At 35.1% G+C, this 15,975-nt stretch overlaps 1 long non-coding RNA gene across 2 annotated transcripts in view; it reads left to right on the forward strand.

The window, feature by feature from the left end:
• LOC117980882 (uncharacterized) overlaps positions 1 to 15,975 on the forward strand; it is a 625,333-nt gene that overhangs the window by 205,411 nt on the left and 403,947 nt on the right. For both annotated transcript variants that reach the window (XR_008626150.1, XR_008626149.1), the window contains exon 3: positions 1,046 to 1,160. This is a non-coding gene — a long non-coding RNA (uncharacterized LOC117980882). The remainder of the gene's footprint in view (positions 1 to 1,045; positions 1,161 to 15,975) is intronic.

The raw sequence follows: 15,975 nt of genomic DNA on the forward strand, positions 1-15,975 counted from the left end.
TTTGGCTTGGCCTGTATTGAACAGATGCACACTCCATCACACGTGGGTATGGTTTTTAGGCAATGCATTTTTCCTTCACAAGCATGTTGCCCACCCACCGGAAAGAGCTGAATACCTCCATTGATTCTGTATATTTCTTTCAAATCATACTTCGTATTTTATTTCTGCTCATTAATATGATAGTTAAAAATCTTATCTTCTGTACTCTACCTTTTAAAAATCTAGGTTTCAATATTATTTACTTCCTTTTTTTTCTCTCAGTTACTTCTTTTTATTTTCATTGGTAAGAAATTGTAAAGTGTAACAGAATGAGTGGAAAATCAATGAATACCCTGTTGGTTAAAATCTCCGTTATGGCTTTTTAATATATTTAATAACATGGGGATAATTAAGTGCCACTTAATGTCAACTGATTTTATTTAAAAAGAAATTTTTTATATTTTTCATAATTTGGTTTCAACTTTGTAGACACCATTTGCTTTATGTTTTATGAATTTTGAGGACATACTTAAAACTAACTATAACATTATTAAAATATGAAAATATTGACACCATTAGCTAAAGCTTATCCACTAGGAGGAGCTGAGTGCTTTATCAAGTGTATGTGAAATTTATGTCTAAAAACATTTAGTAAAATATTATCAGTATGTTGAGGTTAATACTGATAAAAGTAACATTAAGTTGAGATAAATTGAATGCCATTATGGTTATATAATAACTTAGAAGCAAAAAGTACAGAGTAAATTTTATTGTATGCTTCCAGCTAATTAGATTACTGAGTGGTTTGAAGTAACTAAAATAAAATTCTGCATATGTGATTTTTTTAACATCAAAGATCCTTGTAAATTTTTTGTATGTTTACAAAATTAAACTGCTTTATAACCAATTTAGTATAAACTAGATCTAAAAGTAGGATATCGAAAAATGCAGGGCAGGGAGTCTGTCTGGATCTGCTGTGATTCTGGGGGCTGCCCAATTCGTGAATCATTCATTGCTCAGTTAAACTCCTTTAAATGTAATTTGATTGAAGTTTTTCTTTTAACAGATGGTGTCAGAAGCGGGGTTCAAAGTAGAGCTTTAATGACCCCCAGAAGTGCTGAGTGAACAAGCAAGGTACCTGCAAGGACCCACTTGTGTCCTTTGATCTCTCAGAGCAGTGGGTAAGTTCTGTCTCAGATTTTGGAGTGCCACAGATTTGTGTTTTGAGCTTTCTGATTTTCTTTGAGCAAATTTCTGTTCTAAACTGGGTTTGGAAGTAACAACAGAAACTGGACTGAGTCCAGGGTCAGATTTGATCTGGTAATTAACTGGCTTGGATCTAGTTAGAGGCCTCTTACATCTGACTGGGTCAGAAAGAAACTGGTAGTAAATGGTAATGTTGTTGGGGTTGTAAAGTTTGGCTTTCGAAAATTTGCAGGGATTTTTGTGTTCTACCCCTTTGTTTCCTAGAAAAATCACTGGCTAAGGCAATCAAGGGAACCTGAGAGTAAAGCCAATATTTTAGGTAAAAATGGGATCCTTAATTTCTAAAAGACTGATTTCCTTTCAACTTAAACATTAGGCTCAGGAAGCAACAAAGTCTTACGGAAATGGTGAAGTCTTACCAAAGATAACTTACAGTGGAACACTCTGAATGAACAACGATGTATTGAAGTGAATTTAAAAACGAGGGCTCCCCAAAATTACATCTACTGACTTTTTAGCTTAGTTACTATTCCGATCCAAAGGAAATAGACTGCAACACCAATTGGCTGACTTTGGATAAGTATTGCCGTACATTTCACCTGAGTAAAGGATGGGATTGGGTTAGAGGCCCTCTCCTCACTAAAGTCCCTCTTGTTAAAATGGATTAAAGGTGACAGGGCCCAACCAGGGGCAAATTTGACCTTTTCCAGTTCATTATTGGGTGCTAACCAGAGTGGCTAATGTCTATGTTTTGTCACACATATTTTGCTCTGGCCAGAATGGAAAATGTTAATTTGGTTACTACATAAAGCTCCTTGGGCAGCATCTTGCAAAATGAGGAGGATTTTGCCTGTGGTTCCATGATTTTCCATTGTGATGCAGCTTGGTTCCCAGAGGTATGGTGTGGCAAACAGGGTTGCTAGGGCTGCTCATGGAAGAGGAACCCAGAAACCTGACATGCTAGCAAAAGGGTAAGAATTTCCTACCAGTCAGGCTTCTGGTCTCTCTTTCTCTGTGCAAACCAGTTGAATGAATGACAAAAATCACTGTTTATCTCCTCTGTAAAGTTGTGATTAATGTGAAAAAGGATTCTGAGGCTAGTCTTAAACTGTGGTGAATCTGGTGTATTTTTGCTATGAATTTGTCTTTCTGTGTCATTCTGTCATGAATAGGGGTACCTTAGGATACCTTAGGATACATGGGCTTAGGATCCCATAAGCTCAATATTCAAGGTGGCCCAGCAAGCTGGTCAGTTACAAACTTTGCTGCAGGTCTCTGAAAAAACAAAAGAAAAACTGGATGAGGTCTGCATCTTGTTTTATGTCCTTGGGAGCTTAACCTTGTAACCATATGTCAGTACTTTCTTTTGGTTTCTGCCATTTTACAGTGGTGGCCCAGGTTCAATCCTGGCTTAGGAAATGAGTACTTTCTGGTTGGTATCTGTGTGACATTTACCATTTGATAGTTCTCTTCCCCTCCATGAACAACTTCTGTCTTCCCTTCTTGAATTTTTCTGTCTTCAAGCTACCTTCAAAGATTCTAGATATTGTAAAAACTACCTGTGTTCCCAGCCCTATTTCTTGAAGGATGCACCCTAAAGCAAGTAATCCAATTAAGAAACTTCAAAACTGGCAAGTGAAAAATCTTACAACTACCAGATCTTCTTCTGTCTGCCTGTGTAGTTATGTATGTGTTGTGTGTGTGATGTTTATACAAAAGAACTCTAATTAACTGGCTTAAAGAAAAATAAGTGCTTAAATCAGATATTTTGAAAGAAAAATAAAAACTAATTCTTTTTAGTTCACATAACTTTAGTAATCTTTGGGAAATAAAAGGTTTTAAAGATTATTGGTAAAATAAGGACATTTAGTCTAAATTAGGCAGGTCAGATATTAGGTATTCCAAAGACTTTAAGGTCATAAACTGCTGTGACTTTTGAAAATTGTTCAGTTTACCTACCATGAACACATTAGATTCTAGATAAGGCCTTGGGACGTGTTGAATTAGCCGTGCCCCCTAGCTATGCCAAGAAGGTTATAAAGAAAAGAGTTTATATAAGAGAGGATCCCATATGGTAAATTCATGTCCTAAATTAAAATAACTGGTTGTTTACAAAGAGGAATGTTTAGGACAAGCCAGAAAATCCAAGCATGTCGTAGACGGTCTGTGTAAGTCGTGAAATGATTGATGAAAGGAAATGTATGCACCAAAAGTAAAAGTTCCTAAGAGTTACCATTATAACATGAAATTAAGACTACTAAAAAAATAGTTTTATTGATACATGCAAGGTGTATGAGGAGCGTGAAATGTGTTTTTGGTTAAAGATTATAAGAAGGCAGCCAGGCACTATGTCTCAAACCTTAATCCCAGCACTTTGGGAAGCTGAGGTGGGAGGATCACTTGAGGTCAGGAGTTCAAGACTAGCCTGGTCAACAAGGTGAAACCCCATCTCTACAAGAAGTACAAAAATTAGCCCAGTGTGATGGCACACACCTGTAATTCCAGATACTCGGGAGGCTGAGGCAGGAGAATCTCTTGAACTCCGGAGGTGGAGGTTGCAGTGAGCCAAGATTGCACCACTGAACTCCTGCTTGAGTGACATAGTGAGACTCTGTCTCAAAAAAAAAAAAAAAAAGATTATAAGAAGTCATGGGGAAGTAAATCTTTGCCAGAGGGTTAGAAGATTGTTTTAACTTAGATAAATCTAAAAATTTGAACAAGTTGTGGAAGAGTTGTAAAAATTAACCTTGTAAAAGAAATTCTCTGTGTGGTAATTCTGTCTGGGATAAGTTTCACGTGGTCATGATGTGTAATATTTTTAATATGTTGCTGAGTTTGGGCTGCAAATATTTTGTTGACTTTTTGTCTATATTCAGAGAAATATTGATATGTGGTTTTCTTTTTTGTGATATTTTTGTCTGGAGTTAGCATTGGGGCAACTCACAATGAATTGAAAATGTTGCAGCTTCTGAAATCTTTAACACTTTATGAATGTTTTATGTCACCTCTTTTTAAAGTAGTTGATAGAATTTACCTGTAAAATCACCTGAATCTGAATTTTTATTTCTTGGAAGCATTTTAATTACCAGTTTAACTCCTTTACTTGGTATACATGTATTCACATTTTCTATTTCTTTTCTTCTCAGTATATATAATTTGTTTTTTTATTTTAATCTTTGTCCATTTATTTAAGTTGTCTAATTTTTCAGCATAAATTTGCTTTTATTCCTTTATGTACATTTTAATTTCTGTAAAATCTATAATAATACACTACTTTTCATTTTGGATTTCAAAAATTTGTGTCTCTTTTTTCTTGTTCAGTATATATAAGTTTTTGTCAATTTTGCTAATTTTTCCAGTGAAACTGCCTGTGGTTTCATTGATTTCCTCTTTTCTCAGTTTTACTAATTCTGTTCTAATCTTTATTTTTTTCTCTGCTTTGAGTTGATTTTTTTCTCATTTTACTAGTTAAGTCTTAAGGTAGAAATATATTTATTTGAGATTTTATTTAACATTGGCATTTAAAGCTAAATTTTTTTTCTCCAAATACAGCTTTGCCTACGTTGCTTAATTTTTTTTAATGGTGTGATTCAATTTTCAGTCATTTTAAAGTATTTTCTAATTTCCTCTGTAGGTTATCTTTTGGTCCATGGGTTATTTAGTAGTGTGTGGTTTATTTTCTGAAGACTAAAATTTCCATAGTTTTGTTGATTTCTAATTTAATATCTTTGTTTTGATAATGTACTTTATTTTTTTTTTTAAAGCTGATTATTGATTAGTATGTTATGGCCTAGCATACGGTTTATCATAGTATATTTTCCATATGCCCTTGGAAAGAATGTGTATTCTGTTGCTGTTAGATGGACTGTTCCATAGATTTCAGTTATGTACAGGTCTTTGGGGAACAGGCAAGGATTGTCTGTATTTTTATTCTCATTTTGAAGGGTAGTTTTATTGGTCATTGAATTAATATTTGACATCTTCATTTTTTTAGATATATAAGTATGTCACTTCACTGCATTCTAGCCTCCATTAATTCTGAGATGTTAATTTTATTATAATTCCCTTTTATGTGCTAAATAGCTTTTAATCTCATTGGTGGCTTTCTTTTTATTTTTTATTTTTTGTTGTTGTTTATTTGTTTGTTTGTTTGTTTGTTTTGAGACAGAGTCTCCCTCTGTTGCCCAGGCTGGAGTGCAGTAGCAAGATCTCTGCTTACTGCAACCTCCAACTCCCAGGCTCAGGCGATTCTCCTGCCTCAACCTCCTGAGTAGCTGGGACTACAGGTGCAAGCCACCATGCCCAACCAATTTTTGTGTTTTTAGTAGAGGCAAGGTTTGGCAATGTTGGCCAGGCTGGCCGCAAACGCCTGGCCTCAAGTAATCTGCCCACCCCGACCTCCCAAAGTTCTGGGATTACAGGCATGAGCCACTGGGCCTGGCTTGTTTTTTCTTGTTTGTTTATTTGTGTTGTTTTTGTTTTTGAGACAGCATCTTGCTCTGTCACCCAGGCTAGAGTGCAGTGACACAATCTTGGCTCACTGCAAACCTCTTTGGCGCACTGCAACCCTGCCGGGTTCAGGTGATTCTCATGGCTCAGCTTCCCAAGTAGCTGGGATTACAGGTGCGCGACACCACGCCTGGCTAATTTTTGGCATTTTTAGTAGGACAGGGTTTCAGCATGTTGGCCAGGCTGGTCTCCCACTCCTGGCCTCAAGTGATCCGACCTCCTTGGCCTCCCAAAGTGCTGGGATTAGAGGTGTGAGCCACTGTGCCTGGCCTCTGCTTAGTTTTGGCTGTCAAAGTTTGACTATGATACATCTACATGCAAATCTTTTTGTATTTATCCAATGTGGAATTTAATGAGCTTAATGGATATATAGATAAATGTTTTTCATCAAATTTGACATGTGTTTAGTCATTCCTTACTAACAAATGTTTTCACTCCTTTTATTCTGTCTCCTGTATTCTATGATAGCACATAGTTGAACTAAGCAACTACTCTGCCAGAGACAATCAAGAATGAACTTACATACTTACTGTCATGTGGATTAAGCCAAACTTTAACATGCTTGGTGCTCGTTGATACTTATTAAAGAAGAGTGCTGAAACCTACTGTTAGAAAACTAATAATTTACTCAGAAAAACAAGTAAAAACTACAGAAATTGCAAAGAAAATCCAAGGGAAGTAACACATTGACTAAGAGTGAATGAGAGAAATAGAAGAAATCTTCAGTGAGGCAGAATTTCAATAGGAAAACGAATGAAATATTTACATTAAAAAGATACACTATATCTATGACATTTTGTGAAATTCAGACTTATTAAGTACACATAAACGTATATTTGCTTAGGTTCATAATGAGCTTCACTGATACACAGTATTTTATTAAAAACGTTAATTCTGACGATAGATGTTTACTCCAAACACTAGTTGAAGAGTTTCCAAATTACCCTTTCCTGTTGTAGATTAGAATGTATCATAATCTGAACATTGCCTCATATATATAAATAAGCAGATATACTCTAAATCAGCAGTCCCCAACCTTTTTGGCACCAGGGACCGGTTTTATGGAAGACAAGTTTTCCATCGGCTGGGTTTGGGGGGGTGCTTTCAGGATGATTCAAGCATATTACATTTACTGTGCACATTATTTTTATTATCATTACATTAGAATATATAATAAAATAATTATACAACTCACTGTAATGTAGAATCAGTGGGAGCCGTGAGCTTGTTTTCCTGCAACTAGATGGTCCCATGTGGGGGTGATGGGAGACAGTGACACATCATCCGGCATTAGATGCTCATAAGTAGCATGCAACCTCAATTCCTCACATGTGCAGTTCACAATAAGATTCATGCTTCTGTGAAAATCTAATGCCATCACTGATCTGACAGGAGGCAGAACTCAGGTGGTAATGTGAACAATGGGGAGCTGCTGTAAATACAGATGAAGCTTTGCTTGCTTGCCCTCTGCTTACTTCCTGCTGTGCGGCCTGGTTCCTAAGAGGCCATGGACTGATACCAGTGTATGGCTGGGGGGTTAGGGACCCCTGCTCTAAATAAAAGTATCCATTTATGTATTTGTACGTTAATTTTTTTCTTAAAAGAGCTTCCAAGTTTCACAACGTACTGTCACCTTAGTTCCTGACTATGAGTAGAATTAAAATGTTTCCAGGATCTACTAAAAATGAGGAAGAAATAATTTTTGCACACCTTAGAGATAATGAATCCGTAAGATAACCAGATTCTTAATTTCAATTCAATGTATCAGAACATCCTTCTTGATTTTTATTTAGTCTGAAATGTAATTTCACTCTTGGTTATTTGAGAAGTTAATGTTTCTCATCTTAAGGAAACCATATGATAAGCCTTCCCATTCTCTCCCAGTCTTAATGCCACACTGACCTATGTAATTTCAGGTAACAGACAAGCTGTCAAAAGGAATATATTGGCCCAAAATCACAGATTCAGTTTTTAAATGTAGCAAATGCCAAATATAGTTTCCAACTTTAAGTCAAGTTTTATGAAATTATTATACCCCATTTAACATTTTCTTATGCTTTTAAAAAATGAAATGATAATTCCTTGACCATGATTACACCAAATCTGACTTATGAACATGAATCAACATGATGTCATAAAGTACTGAGGACTCAAAAGTAGAATGACATAGTATAGGTGTAACATTAGCACTACCTGTTTCAGCTTTCAATATATTATTCCTCTTAACATTTTCCTTTAAGATAAACACATGTTGATTTCAAAAATTAAATGAAAATTCTTGTTGATGCTTTGATGATTATTATGTAGTCCACTGTAGATTTTCAGAATAATGAAACTGGATTCACCCTTGATGGAATGAATCCACCAAACTTATTGTGATTAATTTCTGTCTCAAGAAAATAGAGTGCTGATCATAAATCAAGTTACATCTTAATGAAGTAAACAGAGGAAGGGAGGCAGTTAGATTCAGGTATTTGATTTGAGCAAAATGGCATTCTAGTTTACTAAACAGAAATGAAGGATGACTTCAAATCTTTCAGAGAAAGATTGCTTACATAAAGATTCAAACTCTACACAACAATATTTGGTTCTGAGGCAAGTGGATGCTTTGAACACTAATACACATAAGCTCCCCTGGGCAGGTTAATTTGTTAAGATGTCTATAGATGTCAAAAGTATGTTTGTAATACCAGGTCTTTCATAATAAATCTTCAAGAGAAGGTCATAAAAGGCATTTAGAAGATATTGTCAGATACAGAAAACCAATTTTACGTAAACATCTAATTCTAATAATGTCCTCCAAAAGAGGCTCCAGAAAACTGCTTTTAAACTTCTAGTACTTTGGAAATGTTCTACATTCAATGGTATTGCAAACTACACGGAAGAGAAATCATATCTTTAATTAAATTGATAGACCAGTCATGAAAATTTGGCTTTATAAGGAGGGGACAAGATGTATAAGAATTCAATGAAACAAAATTAATTACATCAGCAACACATAAAATATAGTATCTAATCTTTTACAAACCAAATCATATTAATATATATGAAGTTTCTCTTAAAAATATACTAGGTGCAGTGATGGGAACACACTGTCACTGCTGCTAAATAATTTTTGATGGCAAACATTCAGATATTAATTTCCGTATCTCCAAATTACTGTATACTCTAACATACGGTAGGATTAGTAAATATTTATATTAATAGGATGAATTAGTAAACTATTTACTAAAAAAGTTAAAGTATTTTTATCACTCATAGATTAAAAATCCTTCAATAATAATAAGACAAAGCTATTACTAGAGATTCATACAAATTTTTATAGAATTATATTCATTCATTTATTCACTAATTCAGAGAAAAGTTATTTAACATCTACCATGTGCTAAATTTTGCAGAATTTGTGTGGAAATAAATTATATTTTCCTCTTAAAGGCCTTGGGTTAGCCTATTTAGGCTCATAGTTTACGTCAAACCTGGATTATTTTTATATTTCTTGAGGACAAAATTATTTGTGAGATCTATTTTTAGATTTTCTTCTGATTCCAGTTAATTATTTTGCTAAAGTCATCCTATATTCTGTGTACTAATGATGAGTGATTATGAAAAGTTCAGGTACATCAAATAAATGATAATATCTTAAAGGGATAGAAGCCATGAATGTGCTACATATAGCCATAGGGGAAGTGCTTTAAAATAACAGCAGACTCATAATAAATTTGCCAGGGTTTCCATCACATAATTCCATAGAATAGGCCTTAGCTACGGATTAACATTTAATTCAACACAATTTAATTAAATAAAGAAATATTTTTGTATCTCATATCTCTCCTTTGTACAGAACCCTCTTCTATATACTGTATGTCACATCTTGCAAAGTCCTTAATGTTGAGCAGTTAAGAAAAACTAACATTATTTGAAAACAAAATATTATCAAGAACTGTTCTAGATATGTTACCCTTATTATCTCTGAAACCCCACCATAGTCACGAAAGATGAATGCTTTCATCCCTGATTTACAGATGACAATTACTGTTCACTCATTGAGACTCAAATCTAGACTGACTCCAATATCCACCTTCCCAAACCTCATGGAAGCACAAGAATCCTATATAGAACAAACATAATATTTAAAAATCAAATAATAGCAAGAGAAACAAAACATGAGGCAGCATTTTAACAAATAATAAAATGAGTAGTAATTACTGCTATGGAAGAAATCAGTAAAAATTGGTGTGGTCAAGAGACTTCAAGGAAAAATTAATGGAGAAGTATTTAGATTACAGATCGGGGTTGGAAATCCGTAAAGTCTAAGCAGGCATGATAATAAGCATGGATTGTTTGGGATATTGCAAGAGGCTAACTTTTGAGAGTTCAAAAAATGTTGTCGATAGATTTTGTGGACAACTTGAGTGACAGAGCATGGAATTCAGAGTTATTCTTACAGCTAAAGGAAGTTGATTAAGGGTTGTTAAACAAACAACTAAGAGAGTGCTGGCAACTAATGAGACACTGTTATTTAAAATCATGAAAACGGAGACAGGCAGACCAGTTAGAAGACAACTGCAACACTTCAGGCATGGGTTTGTGAGGGCAGGTTGAGCACACAAAAAAAATTTTAAAAAGAGAAAAATGTCTGTGAAAGGATCAGTGGTACTTGGGACTGGGAGTTGGGTGGGAGGAGTATGATATGGTTCAAGATCTGTTCATCTAATGTGGTTATGAGTCCGAAATCTTCCAAAAGGATATTAAATGCTTTTTTTTTTCACTAATCGGCTATGACATCCTGCCAGGTATTCCCTAGCTAGACAGGAAATCTGCCAAAATTCCTGTCTACTGAAGAAGCATCCATAAATTTGTCCCAGGTGTTTGTGGAGTATGATGGGGAGGGTGTAGAAGTGCAGAAAATGTTACCTAGAAATGATCTTTGTGGTTTTAATTTGATAGGAAGCCTTCCTTTGACTGGAAATGGAGTATAATAGATAGAGGTGAACTTCAGCTAAATGCTAGCTGAATGAATGTCCATCAGGGATGCTAAAATATTGTCTAGAATCTATGCCTATATACAGATTCTATTGCTTGAAAGGATGGGAGCAAAGACAAATGTGATTAAATTTCCCCCTCCTTTGCTATGATGATTATTCAGATATTCAGTGTGATTGATGCTGAAGTTAGGAAGATATGCTACTGGGAACTTGATGCACCACTTGTTTGGGTCATCCCTAGGGATGCAGTTATGTTTTCCCTTTTTTCTAATGATGCCATAATGTTCTTATATGCTTCTGCCTCTGATTTTACGTTCTTGCTCTTTCTCCCCATGCATACACACACACACACACACACACACACACACACACACACACACACACACACACACAAATAACATACACCATGGAAGACATTATCATATCTAAGAAGGAGATGGAGGAGGTCTTATGTAGCCCATCATGCAGCCTCCACACATTATACTAGAACCAGGTGGCTGATGACAATCATTACTCATCAAAAGGGCTGGACTAGGGTTCTTTGAGGCCTGACTGCAAGTTAATCAACCTCCTTGCATGTTGAGGTTGGAAATATTTAACTAGTTCTGAAAATTGGTGTTATTCAGTGGAGAATGGCTCCACCCCATGTCATCTACACTTTTGCCTCTCAAAGTGTGATCCATGGACAAGCTGCTTGACATCCTCACATCAAAATTTGTAGAAATCAGAGCCTCAGGCCCCACCCCAGAACTACTACATCAGAATCTACATTTGACATGATCTCTGGTGATTCATGTGCATATTAAAAACAGAGAAATATTCTTTCAGTTACTTTGATCATCACTTTTCATCTTACATATTCAACCAGTCCTGGGTGATATAATTCTAATCCCTAATATAGCTTGCTTCTCACTCACTCAGGACACTTCTTGAGGCAATGTAGACACTTGTATGACAGATGTTATAGCACCATTGCTTGTGGTAAATCCATACTCTCAAGTAAAATGTATTAGCTGCCTTTCTTCACCCCTTAAAAGGTAACCCAAATCACCATGACAAGAAAGAAAACTAGGCACACATGGTATAAGATGTTCAAAAGATTTTACTCGCAAATCCAGATCTTCAACATAGCACATTATCATGGCTATACGGGCAGAAATTTATTTGTCATAACTGCTATTTTTAGTGAAGTCCACCTATGCATTGCTTCAGAAATGTGTCTCAAAGGTGAGACACTTAATCTAAAAATATGTATAAAATATATATTCTTATGGGGCTAGGTGGATATTGATTCTGACCAAATTAAGCCTTTCAACTACTGTGGGAAAAATACTTAAACATTGCTTGTGACATCACATTAACAATGAATAATTCAGCTGAATTCAGTGTAAGAAAGATGTTTAATTTGAAGCTTTTGCCACATGAAATAAAAATATGTGTTAAGAAACTTACTTTCGAGTAGCAAACATCAAACATTATCTTTATCCCTGAATCAAAAACTAGTGGAATTAGAAGAAAATGCATAAGATATTGAACTATATCAAATATTTCATTATACATATCTATTACACATATTTTTCCTGTATAAGCTGTTAAAATGCTTGAGTTTTACATCAAATTGCATGATGAATCAGTGTATAAAGAAATATGTAGGTCACAGAATGACCAACTGTAGAACAAGATTCCAAATTGTAATACCTCACATTTCAAAACCGGCTGCTGATAATTTGACTAGTTTATATTTCTTTGGCATCAGCAGCAGTTCTGCTAAGGCAAAGTAAATGTCATAAAATGTTTTGTTTTCCAGCAGCCATAGGCAAATAATTGGCATCTGTTTTCTGTTGTCTAGCTGCAGTCGTGATTTCTGAAACAGAAGTTTCCATTCCTCATCTAATAACTTGTTGATTTGGGACCCTCAAGGGACCAAAAAACAAATCAAAAAAAAAAAAAGGAAAAAGGAAACTTGTTTGAGGGAAGAAAAAATCAAACCCTGAAAACATTTGGGTTTCATAGTGCATTCCATCATAGAATGTTTGGACTCATCTGTGTCTCCAAAAATAAATAGGAACAGGAAATAAGTAGCTCTTCTTGTTAAACCTGAAACAATGAAGTTTCTATATTGCAAAGTTTAAAAGAGACAAAAGGTCCTCTTAAAATAATTTTGTTCGAATTCACCTTCAAATACTTTTTGACAAGAACAAAATGTGTTAGTTGTTATAAGAAAAGGAAGATAGCTAAAGCCTCCAGAGTGGAGAAATTGGGTTTGCCTTGAATTTCAGCATTTTTAAAAGCTCAGTTAAGTGGGGGATGTGATTATTTGTAGAGCAGGAAAGGCACTTACAAATGCAACTGTAGGAGGCTCTCTCTTTTTAATGTTTAAGAGCAGATAAAACGCCACTTTCACTGACTTCAGGCGTTCTTCTGGCTCAGGACTAGGCCATTAATAGTCATTAACACTCTTTCAAATGTATTGCCAGAGTGGTAATGAAATCAACACCTTCTCATTTTTATACTGAAGCTCTGCCAAAGAGCATTTGGTCTTGTCACTACATATCTATGTGCTGTGCGATGTGCTTGCTACTTAAGATATCAACATAAACACTGAATAAAAACATAAATCTTTTATGATGTTGGGGCATGTTGCCATTATATTGTAAATCAATGTAGATCAATTATTCAAACCTAACCCATTGTTTAACGGATGGAGGGCAGACAAGCCAGTTGCAGTGTAAACTGGGTCTATTTTCCTATTCAGAGTTGAACATCAATTTAGGTTTTTCAAACAAATCATTAGCTGAAAAGCTATCCTTAGAAATTTGATTCCATGCCGTGTTCCCACCATTTGTCATTTAGGGAAATGTCTCAAAGAATCAGTTAATATGATGAGTACCTTTTTTTTTTCCATAAAAGAAGACCTAATCTAATCTTAAGTGTTGATGGTCTACAAGTTTTAGTTTAAATTAGATGCACAGATTTAGCGGTTGCTGCTCCACCTCACCTTCCTTTATAATTATTCAATATGAATAATTTATGCTGAATTTGGTGCTATTTCTGCAAAGGGAAGGACAGACTGACAGATGATAGAAAGGAAAGAAAGGAGGGAGGGAGGGAGAGAAGAGAAAAGGAAAGAAAGAAAGAAGCCTTCCTTTTAACCTACTTTATTTAGAATTTCATTTTCTTTCCTTTTCTTCCTGATTTTCCTTCATTATTGGAACATATTTGTAGGTTGGAAAAATACCTTCCCTTCCTAAGTCCCCCAAAGCTATAACATAGAAAAAAGAAACAAGTTAGTAAGGGGAGTGAAGACATCTGTGTTCACCCCTTTCCAGCACAGACCACAACTGCTTACTCCATAACCAAGTTGTGGTAAACCTGCCCTACTTAATCTTATTCCTTTCTGGCCTCTTCTTCCTTTGAGCCCTATCATGAGAGAACCATCCACCTCCTTTCAGCCACAAATGTCTAGGAGGTTCCATGTATTTGTGTTGTCCTCAGAAGTATTTTTTATATCTAAACTCTATATGTTTTCAAAACCTAATTATTATAATTTACAAGGGCATCATGCTTTCTCACAGAGGGTCTAAGTATATAATAGAAGAGATTGAGGGGCATGAAATAAACTTTTCTAACCTAATCTATGATTTATTTTAGCTATTACCAATGGCTTCAAGAGAATTGTTCACTCATTTTGTGGGCTAGTAAGATTGAGAAACTCTATGTACTCGTTCTGTTTTGCTTTAGCACAAGAACATAACATATGTATTCTGTTGTTCCTGAGTCCCAAGCAGTACAATAGATACTAGATCAACAGGGAAGAGGCCTTGTCCTCTGGAATTCATGGTTCTAGAGGAACAAAGAAAATGTTTACATAAGCAATAGACTATAATATATTTTGAAATTAAGTGATGTGACATGCGGTATGATTAAAGTACTATAGGAGCAGTAAGAGGTAAAAGGCCTCATTTGGCCAAATGGCATCTACCTATTTTTCTACTGTAGCTATCCAAATACATGCTTATATTGGCAGAGAGAATGCAGATGGAGAGCAGTCAGCTTTAGAGTGGGAAGAAAACTGGTGAATTGGAGACTTAGAGCCAGCATTTTGAGGAATGTCATTGAGAAAAGCATAGCCTTCCATGCAGAGAATCTGAGGGAGATCCTGAATCACATGCTGTACTTTGAAAATGTACACAAAGACTCTGCTCCATGAAGCCAGCACCCAAGCCAAGGGGATGTTAAAACCAAGAATTCAAAGGAAGATGATTTTAAGAGTTACCACCAACTATTCACTCCAGACAGACTGGAGATGGATGTCAAAAAGCACCCCCTATCTTTACCTCATGGAAAGCCTGCAGTCACTACCATGTGTTGTATAGCTTTAGGATTTATCAACTTTGAAACCATGAGTGATTAAATATTAAATATGATATTTCAGGATCTATGCTAAAATGAACTAATTTCCAGATGGATTGCATAAATGACCATAAAATTAATTGGTTAATTAATTTTACTTAAAATTAATTATATAAAATTAATTATATAAGCTCTTAAAATATTATTGACAATATTTGAAGATCTCATATAAAGGTCTGTCCATTTAAACGTTTTCAAAGTCTGTGTCCTCTGGCCATAGATAATATTTGTAAAATCTCTTATACAATTGCCATTTTCATATGAAGAGATCACATTTTCAGAAACGCTTAGCTTCTCATACTAAAATGTCTTTCATCTTTACTCTGAAAGAAAAATCCCCCTCCCGAATTTTTCCTTGTTCTGTATAGAAGTGTGATACACAATGTTTTGCTTTGATTATTAGAGAAGAAAATGGTAGTATTTAAAAATAACCTAATTACCGTTAGAGCCTTGCTCGGACACAAAAATTATAAGTGATATGCAGGCAGAAATAATATAATTTACTATATTATGAAATTTTTGTTTCCCTGTTAAATAAAATATATTTGACCTAATGAGCCCTCTTACAGACATTTCTCCTGACTCCTCTTACCTTTGATTTCAAGTATGCACACTCTACCTTGGAGTTCTTCCTTTTCTTGAGCTGCCTAAGTGAACAAATTTCAAAGAAGAGAAGAGTCCTCCAGGGTAATCTTAGAGGATATCTACTTAAGTATGAAAAAGAGAATACGGAAACTCTAAGATGTTTCCTGTAATTATTAATAAATAACTGAAAACTCAAGGATTGGCATAAAGACGCTCCTCGAGTCACAATATTATTGCATGAATATTGGGTATATTGTATAATGAAATGTATATTAAACAGTGTCTGTGGTGAGAAAGC

Source organism: Pan paniscus, chromosome 6 (genome assembly GCF_029289425.2).
Source record: "Pan paniscus chromosome 6, NHGRI_mPanPan1-v2.0_pri, whole genome shotgun sequence".
NCBI lineage: Eukaryota > Metazoa > Chordata > Mammalia > Primates > Hominidae > Pan > Pan paniscus.